This window comes from Macaca fascicularis, chromosome 12, assembly GCF_037993035.2.
Source record: "Macaca fascicularis isolate 582-1 chromosome 12, T2T-MFA8v1.1".
Classification (NCBI taxonomy): Eukaryota; Metazoa; Chordata; class Mammalia; order Primates; family Cercopithecidae; genus Macaca; species Macaca fascicularis.
This window is the reverse complement of record NC_088386.1, coordinates 55,689,567-55,704,975: the sequence shown is the minus strand read 5'-3', so window position 1 is coordinate 55,704,975 and position 15,409 is coordinate 55,689,567.

Genomic DNA, 15,409 nt, shown 5'->3' with positions numbered 1-15,409 from the left:
CATTGCTTGTCAATGCTCAGCAAGGAAGACTGCCTAGCAGCAGCCCTCCCACCTGTGGTAAGGAAGCATGTGGGCAAGAACCTCGGGATGGTCTTATCTATGCGTTTATGACCACGGTCCTCTTTCAGAGCTACCTGTTCAGCTGTTCCCAATTGGAGGCTCCCATGCAGCATTCACGGAGGAGCAAGAACTCCTCTTTCCCTCACTTGACTGCTTTATAGGAGGCACTTACTATGCAAAATAGGCTCCTTCTGCCCAAAGTGGAGTAAATGTTTTAGTGTGGTGGTTCAGTATTTATTTCCTGGTGTCCAGTGGCTCTGTCATGATGATAAAAAGAGTGGACAGGGAAAACATGCAGTCCAACTCCATTTCTGGGTGCCTCCCCTGCCATCTGGATGGTGTGTGGGGTGAGTTAGATAAGGGAGGGGTCAGCACTTAACTTGCCGGAGCCAAGAAAGCGCTGGTAGTTGATGGCTGTTTGAGAGAAGGAAACTCATTCCTCTGATGCTAACTGGTGCTTCCGAGAGCAAGACGTCAGGGAGGAGAGAAGCATGGCCTCTTGAGACAAACCCAGGCTGCTAAGAATGTAAGCTCTGGTCTCACTTGGCGTTCCAGCCACACACCTAAGTGGCCCTTCCTATGACCAAAGGTAAGAAAGAAACGGAATTCAGGCTGCTGGGCACCTTCCATTTTGTTCACCTTATTTTTGTAGCTTCTCGCCGCTGAAGCCCGCGGCCCTCCGTCTGGCTGTGTTACGTACTGAAACTGGTAAACACACTCAGGAGCACCAATCCACGGAAAAGGGAGGATCGAGCCAGCGATGGTGGTTCACAGTTACCGCTCCCATACAACTAGAGGGGTTGTGGCACCTTTGGGGATAAACCCCACCTAGCTGAAAGCTCTGAGACTGACGTGGAATTCTGGGGTTGGAGGAAAGAGGGTGTGGCTAATGCTCTGTGGTCTACGTATTCCGCCCCCCCCCTTGGGCTGGGATGAGGAAAGCCAGGGAGTGGAGGGGGAAGCCCCGTTTTTCACCTCACTGCCACACCTTTCATGGCCAGTGGCTCTAGGTTTGTCCGCTGGAGCTTAAATCCCACAAATACTGATTTAAAATTCACTAGGAAAAAGGCAGTGCCTCCCAGCCTGAGCCGGGGCTCAGTGAATGTTAAGATATGACTGATTATATCCTCATTCCATTAGGGTAGCCAAAAAGGAAAAGAGCCAGCGCCACTGGGGCAAAGGTCACCGACCTCTCAACCGCCCTGCCGCTTCCACAAAAAGCCTGAGATGTCAAGTAGGTGGGGGAGGGAGGAGAGCCGGGAGCTCAGGGTTTGAGGAAGGCCAGGCAGTCTCTGCCCCTCGAATAGCAACGCGATGAGCTCAGCCCCCTCAGTCCAGGCCGAGAGCCAGATGGCGGTCACGTGGCCGCGGGGCGCCCCGGGTGCAGGGTCCTCGGCACAGCTGAGGGGTGCGCGCCGAGCTCCGCCGGGCGAAGGAATTCCAGCCCCGCGAAATGGCTCCAGAGAGTCTCCGGTGACTCGCTCGGGGGCTGCGGAGGGCAAGAGAGTGTGTGCGCTTGAGCCGCTAGAGGGAGGGCGTTTTGTTTCTCAGCCGTCAGACGCGAGCTCTACAGGCCGGAAACCCAGACCCGCGGCGGCCGACATCGGGAAGCCCCTGAGCTGAGGTTTAGCCTCTCGGGGCACACAGGCTGGGTCACAGGGGTCTTGAATTTGGGGTTCCTCCTCAGACTGGAGCGCAGGCTGTCGCCTGTGCTGGCAGCGCCCTCATTGTGAGCTTTGTTGGTCAGATGGGGAGTGACTGAAATGTGACTTTGAAGGTTCGGGGAAGCTGGGGGCGGCTAGGGAGGAAACCACGCGCCTTGCCACACCACGTGACTCGGCACGAGCAAGTGATGGCAGGTCTCTGGGCTGCTCAGAATTGAAAACGTGGCTTTGAATTAAATAATACGATTTTTTTATGCGACTCTGAGAGACTTAAGATTTGATTTAGGCTATTCCAGTGCTCACACAAGACCCAGACCATAAACCAGACTGCAGGGATTGCCTATCCTCTAGTATCCTTGAAGCCACTTGCCCTACTTGAACACCTTGGGGGACCAGGTACTGCCTGCCTCACAAGGCATCAGGTGTCTTTAGGGAACAGCTCTCAAACTTATTTGCAGAGGAGTCCAAATTGTGACTTTGAAATTCCCAGTTACTGGCCCTAGTGCTGCCAACCAGGATGCCACAGAGTCAGTCAGTCATACTTCAAGTGTGGAAACGTGACTCCATGTTTCTGCTCTTCTGTGGGTTGAGCATTCCTTCCAGCTTTAACTCTTCCTCGTCAGCCCTGGTCACTCCACATCATCAACTCCCCTTCCAGATGTACCACAGTTGACTCAGGATAAAACCCAAAACCGGAGGGAGAACTTGGGGCTTCACCTGTCTCCCCTGCCCTGCCGGATCTTACTATTACAGATGAAATGGTTTCCTTTTTGACTTCTCAGACATACCACAATTCTTAGAACTTGTAGCCAGTGTAAATCCCTATGTTGCTTTATTTTTTAAATGACAGTGGTTATGCTAAAGACATGCAAGATAATATGAAGTCATTTTAAAATGAAGATAATGACATGGAAAATGCTTAGGATATAACGTGAATAAAAAGTGTTAGGAACAACTGTAGATACAGTATGATCAAAAGTATGAAATAAGTATAAAACCCAAGGAGAGGCTGGGCACAGTGGCTTATGCCTGTAATCTCAACACTGGGAAGCCAAGGCCAGAGGATTGAGTGAGACAAGCCTGGGCAATGTAGCAAGACTCACCTCTACAAAAAAATTTTAAAAATTAGCCTGGCGTGGTGGCACACACTTGTAGTCCTAGCCACTTGGGAGGCTCAGACAGGATTGCTTGAGCCCAGGAGTTTGAGGTTGCAGTGGCTGCTGTGTTCATGCCACTACACTGTAGCCTAGGTGACAAGAGAGATAGAATGTCTCAAAAATAAATAACAAGGAGAAAGTACTTCAAAATGCTTATCAAGTGAGAGGATTATAGAAAGGTTGTATTTTCTCATTTATACTTCCCTGAATAATTTTTCCAGTTTTCAACAATGAAAACATTTTATGATCAAGAAAAAAAATTCTTAAAAAATGTTGTCACATTATCCTGAAATTATGCAAGTCGCTATGCTCATATTCCAACTAAACACATTTGATCGATTTTTTTTGTTGTTGTTTAAAAGATAACTGCCCCAAGCATTGGCAGACACAAAGATGATGTGATGTGGTCCCAGTCCTCAAGGGACAATCTTAGAGACACAAGTCTATAAGTGACAATATTATAAGGAGAAGTAAGAAAAGATCTAAATAAAGAGCTGTAGGAGTTCTGTGAGGGGGCGAAGATAATGAAAACATCTCTCCTGAGATTCTCAGTATTTCCACATTTCCAACCAGTTCCTTTTTTACTGATCAGAATTCACTTGAGAGCAGCCATTTTCCTCACCAGTTCCTCTACCTTCTGAGAGATGAAATTGTCAGGCAGACAGACAAAGTCTTTTATAGTTCTGCCCTTGCCAGAATGAGACTTGGAGCAGATGTCCAAAGAGTTGACATTGCTGTCACTTCTGCTCTGAAAATACTAGAGTGTGTAAGAAGAAAGAACTGTCTAAAAAAAAAAAAAAATCAAGCAGGGTGTCGGGTACTTTCCAAGTAATGTCATTTTGACTTCTTTTACCCTTGGTCACATGTTCTCCACACATCAGATTATGGATTTGCAAACACCTGTATCGTTTTCCCATGTCCTCCATATATCTTGAGAACTATTTGTTATTTTCTTCAGGGAAGCCTAGGCAGGAATGCCATTTTATCCACTTTGTAATTCATGTCTTTGACACATGTTCAAGACCATAAATATTGTTCCTGGCCTCCTAGCCAGGAACAACAATTTTTCCTAAGAAATACATGAAGGAACTTCCATTACTGTTATTTTCTCCCTAACATTTAGTTCAATTTTATTGAGAAGATTTTGTATCCTTCAACTTAATTCTTCCAATGATCTGGAGTTTTTTGTTTGGTTTGGTTTTACAAACCTGTATTTTACCAAGATTTGAGGCAACTGTATAGGAAACACAATTAATTAGAAATGTAGAAATCTGGACTTGATACATTAACAGGGAAGAGACATAAGGAATACACAGAATGTAGCTCTATAGGCCAAAAGTTCTCCACCATCACTACAGTTAAACTTCAATAATTATGTTTCCTGGCAACCAAGGTGAAAAGGGAGAAAAGAACATGCACCTGTAGCTCTTGCTGTCAAAAAGAATAAAGCCTGCCAGATTTTCTGGAGAAAGATAGTATTTACTAGCTTTGTACAGGGGCTGCTGCAAGGGGTACTGGGTGGTGTCCACCACATTTCTCCACCAATACAATGACAATTTCCCAAGCCTGTTCAGATAGGACCCATTCATAAAAGTCAAGGGCGGCACAGCAAGGCACTATTTCATGGTAGTGATTCTGGTAGGCTATAGACTCATAATAGGTATTCTGAGTCTTGTCACATGTTCTTAAGTGATATACCTCATCCCTCTCACAGAGCCCATTGCAATGACTCTGAAGGAAAAAACAGCTCTGCAACAGCAAAAATGTTCCATATCCTCCTTTTATTTCCACATTTGGCCCTTCACATGGGACAAGAGATGCAGGCCACAAGTCCTCCTGCCACTTACTTGGCACTTCATGTTATACCTAAGACACCAACCAGTTTCTTCCATTCCACCCAAAGCAGCAGCTCAGAGGTGAGTCGCTGAGCTGGCTGATTTGGGCAGTCGCTTCCTCCTCTGGCCAGTGAGTTGGGAGGTAGGATGATGACCCTTTCCATTACCTAATACTGCAGCCTTCCTAGGGCTCTCACAAATCATAGTGCTTTTTTATTCTGCCATCAAAGGACCCTTGAGAGCCGAGGAGTGAGAATAGAGAGCCCCAGGGATGCAAGGCAGAGATAGCCCAGTGTGGCCCACCATAAACATAAAATTTCTGAAAATTCTCATGCTTTGTTCTAAATTCATGGGAATTTTGTTTACCTCATAATGTCTATTTTTCCCAAAAGTGGGTATGCCATTTGATTAAATATTTTTAAATTTTGAAACACAGAAGTTGCAAGTACAATATAAAGAACTTGTATCCTAATTTACCCAAGAGCAGATTACAGAACTAATGCTCCCTTACCTGCTAAAAACAAGGACATTCTCTTATATGACCACAACACAACCATCAAAGCAACACTACCAACTCATTACTACCAACTAAACCTCAGACCCCAGTCAAGTTTCACCAATCATTCCAGTAATGTTCTTTATTGCAAAAAGATTCAATTCAAAATCACACATTAATTATGTCTCTTAAGTTTCTCTCAGTCTGAAATAGCTCTTCGGTCTTTCTTTGACTTTCATGACTTTGACGCAGTTGAAGATTATGGGCCTGTGATTTTGCAGAGTATCTCAGATTGGTTTGTTTGAAGTGTCTGCGTTGCAGAAACTTTTTGGCAGGAATATCAACAAAGTGAAGCTGTGTTCTCCTCACTGCACCCCATCAGGAGGTGAGTGATTCCACTGTTTCTTTACCTATGATGCTCTCTTTGATCACTTAATTAAGGTGGTGTCTGCCAGGCATCTCCACTGTAAAGTTACCTTTCACACTTTGCAGTTAATAAGTATTTTGTGAGGAAGTGCTTTGAAACCATGGAAATACCCTAAACGTCCTCAAACTTTTAATTTATTCATTTACTTTATATGAGTATGGACTCAGAATTTCCTGTTTTACTCAATGGATTCTAATCGCTTGCAGTCATTACTTGTGATATTCAAATTATCCCCAGTTAGGCCCGGTGGAGCCCTGCAAGCCAGCCTCTGTGTTTTTTAGACATGTCCCTGTCATTCTTTAAGCATCGCCTTGCCTACTGGCACCACAAGATGTTTCAGGCTTATTTTGTTTTTTGTTGTTTTTTTTTTTTTTTTGAAACAGAGTCTTGCTTTGTCACCCAGGCTGGAGTGCAGTGGCATGATCTCAGTTCACTGCAATCTCTGCCTCCCGGGTTCAAGCAATTCTCATGCCTCAGCCTCCTGAGTAGCTGGGATTACAGGCGTGTGCCACTAAGCCCAGCTAATTTTTGTATTTTTAGTAGAGACGGGGTTTTGCCGTGTTGACCAGGCTGGTCCTCAAGTGATCCACCCGCCTCGGCCTCCCAAAGTGCTAGGATTACAGGCATAAGTCACCACGCCCGGTCAGCCCTAGTTTCTTTTGATGGAGAATGACATTTAGAAGCTAAGGTTTGGGTACTAGGTATACTCTTTGCTACTTGCATGTCACTGTTCCCAAGCCTTTTCAGTAGACAGGGTTAGGGAGTGTATGTGTGTGTATGTGCATGTATATGTCCACACACATATTTATACCTTGTCTGTAAATATTGGAAAGCATGTATTTTCAACCACAGATTTCATTTTCCCTTTCCTTTTTTTCTTTCTTGGAGACAGAGTCTTACTCTGTCACTCAGGCTTGAGTACAGTGGTGCCATTATGTAGCTCACTGCAGCCTCAACTTCTTGGGCTCAACCAATCCTCTCACCTCAGCCTCTCAAGTAGCTAGGACTACAGGCACACAACACCACACCCAGCTAATTTATTTTTTAATTTTCAGAGAGAGGGTCTGACTATGTTGTCCAGGCTAATCTCAAACTCTTAGACTCAAGCAGTCCTCCTGCCTCGGCCTCCCAAAATGCTGGGTTTGCCACTGTGACTGGCCCCTTCCCATTTTTGTAATTATTTTCTGATGGTAAGAAGCCTGGCTCCCAATATCTTTGATCTACTTACTAATATGGTTTGGCTCTGTGTCCCCACCCAAATCTCATGTTGAATTGTGATCTCCAGTGTTGGGAGAGGGACCTGGTGGGAGGTGATTAGATCATAGGGGTGGGCTTCTCCCTTGCTGGTGTCATGATAGTGAGTGAGTTTTCACAAGATCTGGTTGTGTAAAGGTGTGTAGCATTTCCCCCTTAGCTCTTTCTCCTGTCACCATGTGAAGATATGCTTGCTTCTGCTTTGCCTTCTGCCATGACTGTGAGTTTCCCGAGGCCTCCCTACCAGGCCTCTTGTACAGCCTACATGCAGAACTGTAAGTCTATTAAAACTCTTTTCTTTATAAACTTCCCAGTCTTAGGTAGTTCTTTATACCAATGTGAGAATTGACTAATACACTTACCCATTGCTCACTCCCTCTGTGTGCAACCAATCTCCCATTGCTAGCACCACCCACTTTGCCATGCAAATGCCTTAGCCCAGCTCACACTGCTCAGACTCTGATACCTTGCTCTGTGTGGGAGTTTGGAGGTGGTGAGCAAGTTGGTTCTCCTCCTACTCTTTGCCCAGAAGCAAAAGAGAACCACATATTAAAGAAGAGAAGTAATTCTGCCATAAGAGAGCAAGTACTCTCCACAAGAAGGGACATTTTGTGATGCCATAAATTTGCCCCATGAAGTCTGCTTATGTCTCACTGTCATGTGGAATGTGCTAAAAGTTTGAAACAGTTGAAGGGCAGGAAGGGTGTGGAAGTGGAAAATCCTAAAAAATATATAAAGAGAAGTAATGAGAGGGTGACATAAAGGAGAGAAAGGAAGTAGAAAAGAAAGACTTAGTAAGATAAGTGAGAAAATAATATAAGTAAGAGAAAGTAAAAAGTGTAGGAGAAAAAGAAGATAAAATGAACGATTGATTAACATCCCCTTTCCAAAGCTGTTCCCTGAAGGCCTAGTAAATCGGCTGGTAATAGGCTTGTAAGATATAATCTCTCAGCCACCAACTTTGGCATGTATTAAATTAAGGAAACAGCAATGTTTCTACGATGTCAGCAGTGAGTTACTATCTTTGAGGCCACAAATCCAGCTTTCCACAGAAACTCAAATGCAGCAGCCTCTGGATCTTCCCAGGTATTTTTCAAGTGCCTCCCAAGAAAAGCACTTCACAGAGCACAGGGACTCATCCTCACCAGTTGAACCATCTCATTAACCATGAGTTAATTCTTAAATTTCTAAAATAAATGCTTTTGAGTTTTTGAGAATGAAAAGAGCTTCAACCTTCTGTGGTCATGGGGAAGTGTGAATTCCCCAATCCAATTCATCTCATCTGTTTCGTCCTCCAATTGGCCCTCTGCACCATTGATCGGTGCTGCCAACTCCATTTGTCTCCATGTGCCCACCTTCCATTCCACCTCATCTTACTGCAATCTAGTATCTGCCACAAGCTCTTCATGCATGGAGGGTCAGAATCCTATTCTCAAGTAAAAGAATCCTTATATAATGACCTCTTTGCTGCATCTGTCATAAAAAAAAAACAGTAGGAAGAGCCCATGGGTTAGAGGATGAGTACTGGCAAAGACCAGCATAGAGCCTGAGGAATGCAGCTGAGACGGGGCTAGTCCTCATGGGCAGCAGGGAGCTAGGCTTAGGGTAGCAGGGATATAAGTGGCTTCCCATGTGTAGTTGTACTGGCTTTGTGAATACTGCAAAAGGGTTCCCCTCCTTTCTCCTAAAAAGAGGAAACTAGGTTTGGCTAAACAAGGATGCAGTTCGTGGTTACAGGGGCTCTGGTGCATTGAGTGTTGTTCCAGTGGCTTCAAAAGACAGCCGTGGCAACTGGGGAACCAACCATGCTGCTCCAGGGCCTGCCATGTGCTCACCATCCACCCCAGTCCACTGTGTCTCTGCGACTCTCCCTATCCTGACCTGGCAGTGGCTATCATGGGTCTCTCAGAGTCTTGGCCCTTCAAGCCTGAAGAATAGCTTTAATAGCCCAATGTTGCCACTGCCTGAGTGGGGTGGTGGAATGTTCTCCTCATTCACACCTCATCACAGAACCAGAGACAGTGGGGCAGATGGAAGGAGTGCATCTGGGTATTATTCTGAAGCTGAGGCTTCATAAGGAGGTGCCCATATGTCTCCCTCCTCCACTATACTGAGAAATGGGTATCACACCTTTGTCTTCACTGGGTCATTTCCTTTCCCCCAGCCCCACTCCTAGTGCCTCACACACATGGATACCTAACCTGCCACTTACTCAAACTGCAACTTTAGATCAATTGGGGATGAAGGAGGCATACTATTCTTAGAAGTCTTTACTGCCATCTGCTAGAAAATTGTCAGAAAGCCCATACAAATGTACAATGACTATGTGAATGGCACCCCCATAGTTGTGCAGTGTGTAGCTTTCTCACCACAAGCTGCAGTCTGTTCGATGGATGAAAAAAATTCTATGCTTGTAGCCAATGCTTATATTCATTTTTGCTAATAATTCTAAACTCTCAAAATGGGGTTCCCAGAAGTGCTAACAAGGAACAATGATCTAAATTAACATTAATTACTCCCTTTAGGTGGAAGATCCACCAAATATTTAAGTTCAGATCAGCCAGAAACTGCCAGCACAAGGGGCTTGAATGATTTAATAAAACAGCCAGTGATAGATGTGAATGTTTTCATGGCTTAATGATTTTTTTTCCATGTGGAACTAGGAGGCTGGCAGTTTGCAGACTATAGCAAGCACAACATCAAAATTTGTCCTCAAGTTGTTCCTGCTGGGGGCTGGAAAGAGAGGACTGGCAGGGTGTGGGCCATCCAGCTGAGCCCGTGGTAAGGGGCGCTGACAGGGTCGTACAGTGCGTGTTTGGCTGAGTAGGGTGAACAGGTTGCTCACCAAAAGCTGTGTACCAGAAAGACTGCTTGGTCCAGCAGAAGGCAATGTTTTCTCATTTGTCTGCCCATAGGGGATGCGGTTTTCTCATTCTCACAAGGACTAGCACCATACAAGAGATTCCAATTGTCACTGCAATGCTGAGCCTAGTAACAGCAGTTCCCTGAAATTAGCATCTCTTGTGCGATCCACAAAACCAAACACCCTGGCTCTTTCTTTCCCTTTTCTACATGAAATCATTCATAAGCCTGTCATGAAATCTCTGTGTTCTAAGTTCAGCTCAGTGACTTTGTGAGCTGGAAACTCTCTGTTCCTGCAGATTACTCTTTTCTGCTGTCTGTATCTCAAGAGACTGACCTTCAAGGGTGGCGTTAAACAAGCTTACTTGCCTCTGACTTCCATCTGGTTTGGCCAATGAGAGATGCTGGCAGACCAATAGGCTGCCAGGCGGGCTGGAGCAAAGATTGATTAATGCTTCCACCCTGTGGGCCACAGGTTGGCAGTGTCCATGTCATGGGCTGAATTAAGTCCCCCCAAATTAATATGTTCAATTCCTAACCCCCAGTACTTCATAATGTAACTGTGTTTAAAGATGGGACCTTAAAGGAGGTAATTAAATTAAAATGGGATCATTAGGTGGGACCCTAATCTAATATGACCAGTGGCCTTATAAAAAGAGGAAATTTGGACACAGGTGTGGGCACAGAGGGAAGATCATGTGAAGACTGGAAGGAGAGAGGCCTTAGAAGAAACCAACCCTGCCAGCACCTGTATCTTGGACTTGTAAGAACATAGATCTCTGTTGCTTAAGTTATCACATCTGTGCTAGTCTGTTATGGTACCTGAACAAACTAATACAATCCCTCTACCAAAGTCACAGCTGCAGTCCATGCCCCCACTCCTAGAGCTCCAGTTCTCTCCTTGGGCTTGGATCATGGCATCCTCTCCTTACCCCTTCAGGCTTAGGAGAAAGCAGGAAGGGTCCCTGCTACTGCTTCCTTACCACTGCTGGTTCCTCTGAACTGTGCACATGCCTTTGTAACTGCCTTTATTCAACTCTTATTCAGTTACCCCACTCCAGTGTACCAGGTATTACTTGCAGGAACTTAGATGGATCCACTTGTTCCCCTCACTATTTGCCTGAGCTATTCCTAAAAGGTAATCCTACCTAGTAGAAATAAACCAAAATGGCTTATCAGGTGAGCCCCCTTCTGTCACATTACTGTGTAAAAAGTATTTTCTAAGATTTCCATGGTGGCAAGAAGCTGCTGGAATATGCAACCTAACAACTCTGCAAAAATAAAGGTACTGAATTGTAACCAATGAATGAGAAACTGACTGCTTTGACAAAAAAAAAAAAAAGTATGCTATGGAGAGGACACTTTGAAGGTGAATATTTAGAATTGTTTCCACCACTGAGAAATGTTGGTTCTGAAAACAGTGTTACCATTATTAAAAATTCTGATATGTGCATGTGCTGAAAACTGAGAAATGGAATTTTTCTACATTATTTTAAAATATTTTAAATGCAGGCTGGGCACATTAGCTCACATCTGTAATCCTAGCATTTTGGGAGGCCAAGGTGGGAAAATCACTTGAGTCCAGGAGTTCAAGACCAGCCTGGGCAATAAAGTGAGACCCAGACTCTATAAAAAATTTTTAATTTAGCTGAACATGGTGGTGCTTGCCTGTAGTCACAGCTACTTGGGAGGCTAAAGTGGCAGAATTGCTTGAGCCCAGGTGGTCGAGGCTGCAATGAACTATGATCATATCACTGCACTCCAGTCTGGTGACACAGCAATATCATCTCTTATACAAACAAACAAAAATCCTTTTAAATGTACAATTTCAGAGAGCTTTGGACATATCTTTATGTCCCAAAAAAAGGGTGGAAATCAATATATTAAAAGAATATCTCCACTCCCATGTTTATTGCAGCCCTATTCACAATAGCCAAGATATGGGTTCAACTTAAGGGTCCATCAATAGATGAATGGATAAAGAAAATGCGGCATATATATATAATGGAATATTATTCAGCCATAAAAAAGAATAAAATTCTGTCATTTGCAGCAACATGGATGGAACTGGAGGCCATTATGTTAAGTGAAATAAGCCAAGCACAGACAGACAAATAGCACATGTTCTCACTCATGTGGGAGCTAAAAAAGTGGATGATTGCTAGAGACCAGGAAAGACAGGAAAGAGGGAGAGATGAGAGGGAAAACAAGAATATAAATGTGTTTATTACCACTGAACTGTACACTTAAAAATGGTAAAGATGGTAAATTTTAAATGTCTATTTTACCTCAATAAAAATAAAGTGTAAAAAAACTGAGAAGTGGGGTTTTTCTAAATTATTTAAAAATCTTTCAAATGTACAATTTTAGAGAACACTGAATATATCTTTATCTGTCTCTGTCTCTACATATCTATGTAAAAATGGTGCATCAATCAGACTTCTTTGCCTTCTGACTTTCTTTGGGTTTGGTCAATGGGAAGCACTTTGATTAGAATATAAGAACTATTGATTGACCCAAGGCAGATGAAAATGTATTGGTAAACTTTCAACAGACCCTTCGCATAGCTGGTGGATGTGGGTGAAAAAGTGAGTCTAACTTAGCAATTACAGCCAATAATGCCCTTCTTGCATTATCTCTGTAGTATTGTTTTAGCCATGAGAATCACTAAAGCCAGGTATCAAAATAGACTGATCTTAGAAGCAGACTTTTGAATTGTGTCACCAAGTGTTATACCAAACTTTTCAAATGAAGCATATTCAGTTCAGTTACATATAAATATAAAAAGAGTATACAACCTTAATAGGAAAGCAGAAAGCAAAAAGGGTTTTGTACCATCAAGAAAATAATATTATTTCATCTTTTCCTCATTCTTTTTCGTTTTTTGTTTTTTGAGACAGAGTCTTGATGTGCCACCCAGGCTGGAGTGCAGTGGTGTGATCTCGGCTCACTACAACCTCCGCCTCCCAGGTTCAAGCAATTCTCCTGCCTCAGCCTCCCAAGTAACTGGGATTACAGGCCTGCCCCACCACACCCAGCTAATTTTTGTATTTTTAGTAGAGATGAAGTTTCACCATGTTGGACAGGCTGGTCTCCAACTCCTGACCTCAAGTGATCCACCCGCCTCGACCTTCCAAAATGCTGGGATTACAGGCGTGAGCCACCGCCCCAAACTCTTTGCTTCATTCGTTAACATTTTCTCTTTGTCTGTTTTTAATTACTATGTTAGTTCAATAGTACATAGAACATATATATAATTTACAAATAACAAGTATTGGGAGTATCTGCTTAAAAACCTTTTCTGAATCCAGTGATCATCCAAAATGCCTGGAAACCACTGAGCATTACACCATAAGGGGCTGTAAAATAAAAAAAATCTGTACCCAGAATCTTAGAACTTCAGATTGACACATTCAACGTGTGTCAACGAAAGTGGGGGATGTGAAGGAGGAACTGCCAGCGCCACGCAGCTTCCCACATTAGTCAGGAGAGTATGTTCATTTAGTTGAACCACCATTTCTCAGAACGTTTTGGAAATATTTGGAATGTACTCGGAGGCCTAAGGGACCACCCAGTCAAAACCCAAACGAAAGTCTTCCAAAGACAACATGGGACAAAATGAGGGTCAGCTCCTCCCAGCTCCACATCCGGCCAGCGGTGGGCTGGGCAGGGCAGCCATCTTGTCCCACTCTGGCCACTTCCGCGCATTCCTGACTGTCACAGGGGGCCTGAGCCTGGGGAATGAATGTTATCACTGCAGGCAGTGTTTACAGGTGACAGAGAACACTCCAGTCACGTCAGAGAGAAGAGCCATTTAGACTAGACTAGGGGGCAGTACCCCTGGAGCTGAGCTTTCTTGCCTTTCCCCTAATGTCTCCAACGAGACTCCGGTTCCAGGCGGTGCTGTGGACAATATGCTTATTTACTGCCTGACCTTTCAGGCAAATGGCTGTGAAAATACTTTGGTGGCTTGGAGATACGACTATACAGTTTTGTAGTGAAAGCTGCTTCCAAACTGCTTTCTGTTATTTTTTCAGGATTCCTCACTGATTAAAATCTGATTACAAAACAAGGGACCTAGAGAGACGTTCACTTCACTACTTCTCTACAGATGCCTCCTGCTGCTTCCAACTTTTCTCCTTTAAGGCAGGGTGAATCCAAATCATGGTCTCAGCCCTGAAGGAGGCACCAAAGCAGTTTCGTTGCCCTGCAAAAAGCTTCTAGAGGAGCTCATCTTAATGCCTGAAGAAACCAGCCGCCTTTGCAATTATCTAAAAGGAATTGAGTCATTTTAACAAGACATTATTTCAGCCATCCATGGTCACAATCATCTCTTTGAAAAAAAAATACTGGTGGTTTGTTGTTTTGTTTTTTTGTTTGTTTGTTTTTAATATCCATTATGGAATGGTCTGATTAGACAATGGGGTTTCATAATCTAAGGAGGTGAGCCCATCCCTAACCTCCTGCTGTGCTCAGGGGTGGGGCTTCTACACACCAGGAAACTCCAGATAAATGGAAGCACAAACTGCTCTGCCCAAAACCACACTCTGTGGTGCCAAGGCTGGCAGATCCTGCCATTTTACAGACTAGGACCTCCCAACTGGGTTTTCCTCTTTTTCATCCCTGCAAAGAATAAGAAAGCACATAGTCCCAAGTCCCTTTCTCAAGATGACCCTCCAAATGGACACCTGGAACAATCAAACAGCCTCTGACCAAGAGGCATTGTTATTTACTCCACACACCATCCTCCAGCTTGTTGCAAAACCTGTCTGCCTTCTCACTGTGAAGGGTGATGCACACACTTTTAATCCATTTGGCTTTTTGAAAAATGAAGGCGAGGCCTTGATTTACTGTGGTTTGCCTACCCTACTCTATAACGCCAACAGATTATTGGGACTGGTGGCAGCCTTGTCCATCATGTTTTATGGCTGGGGCCATTCCCATCTTGGCTGGGAAGCTGAGAGTGGAATTTTAACTATGAATTTTCTTGTGTTTAATAGGCTAAAGTCAAAAGGCCACATTCTGCCTTCAGATATGCATGAACAACTTCCAACTGGAGTTACTCATGTGTATCTGAATTTAGTTAAAATATTCCAACACCTAGCCACCATTAAATAACATACTTTTTTTTTCTTTTTAAACCTTTTTAATGTGCATATGGATGAGTGAAACAGCATGTATAAATCAAAATTATTCACTCTTTTTGAGGAAATGTTTGGTTTTTAAGAAACAGTCATTTGGACATTTTACTCTCCAGTCCTGCTCATCTATTCTACCTTGATACACACTAACCACTGAGCTTCTTCAAGCTTATCTTGAAGGGCTTATTAGCCTCTACCCTTCCTGTTACTTAGTGGGCAGCTGTGGTAGAGTGGAAACACACAACAGGGCCGGATTCAGAAGAAGCAAGATCAAAGTCCAGCTCTAATAATAGTTAAATGAACTTGGGCAAGTCAATTAATCATCTCAGTATCTATTCATCTGTAAACTGTTGACTTCATAAGATTATTGTGTGAATTCAATAGATAGTGTTACCTTTTTTTTTTTTTCAAAAGAACTTTGCCTGTTGCATATGCAAAAAAATGTAACAAACAAAAATCCAATGCTGATGAAGATAGTAAGGAGAAACTTACGGTCACACAATGAGAGAAGGA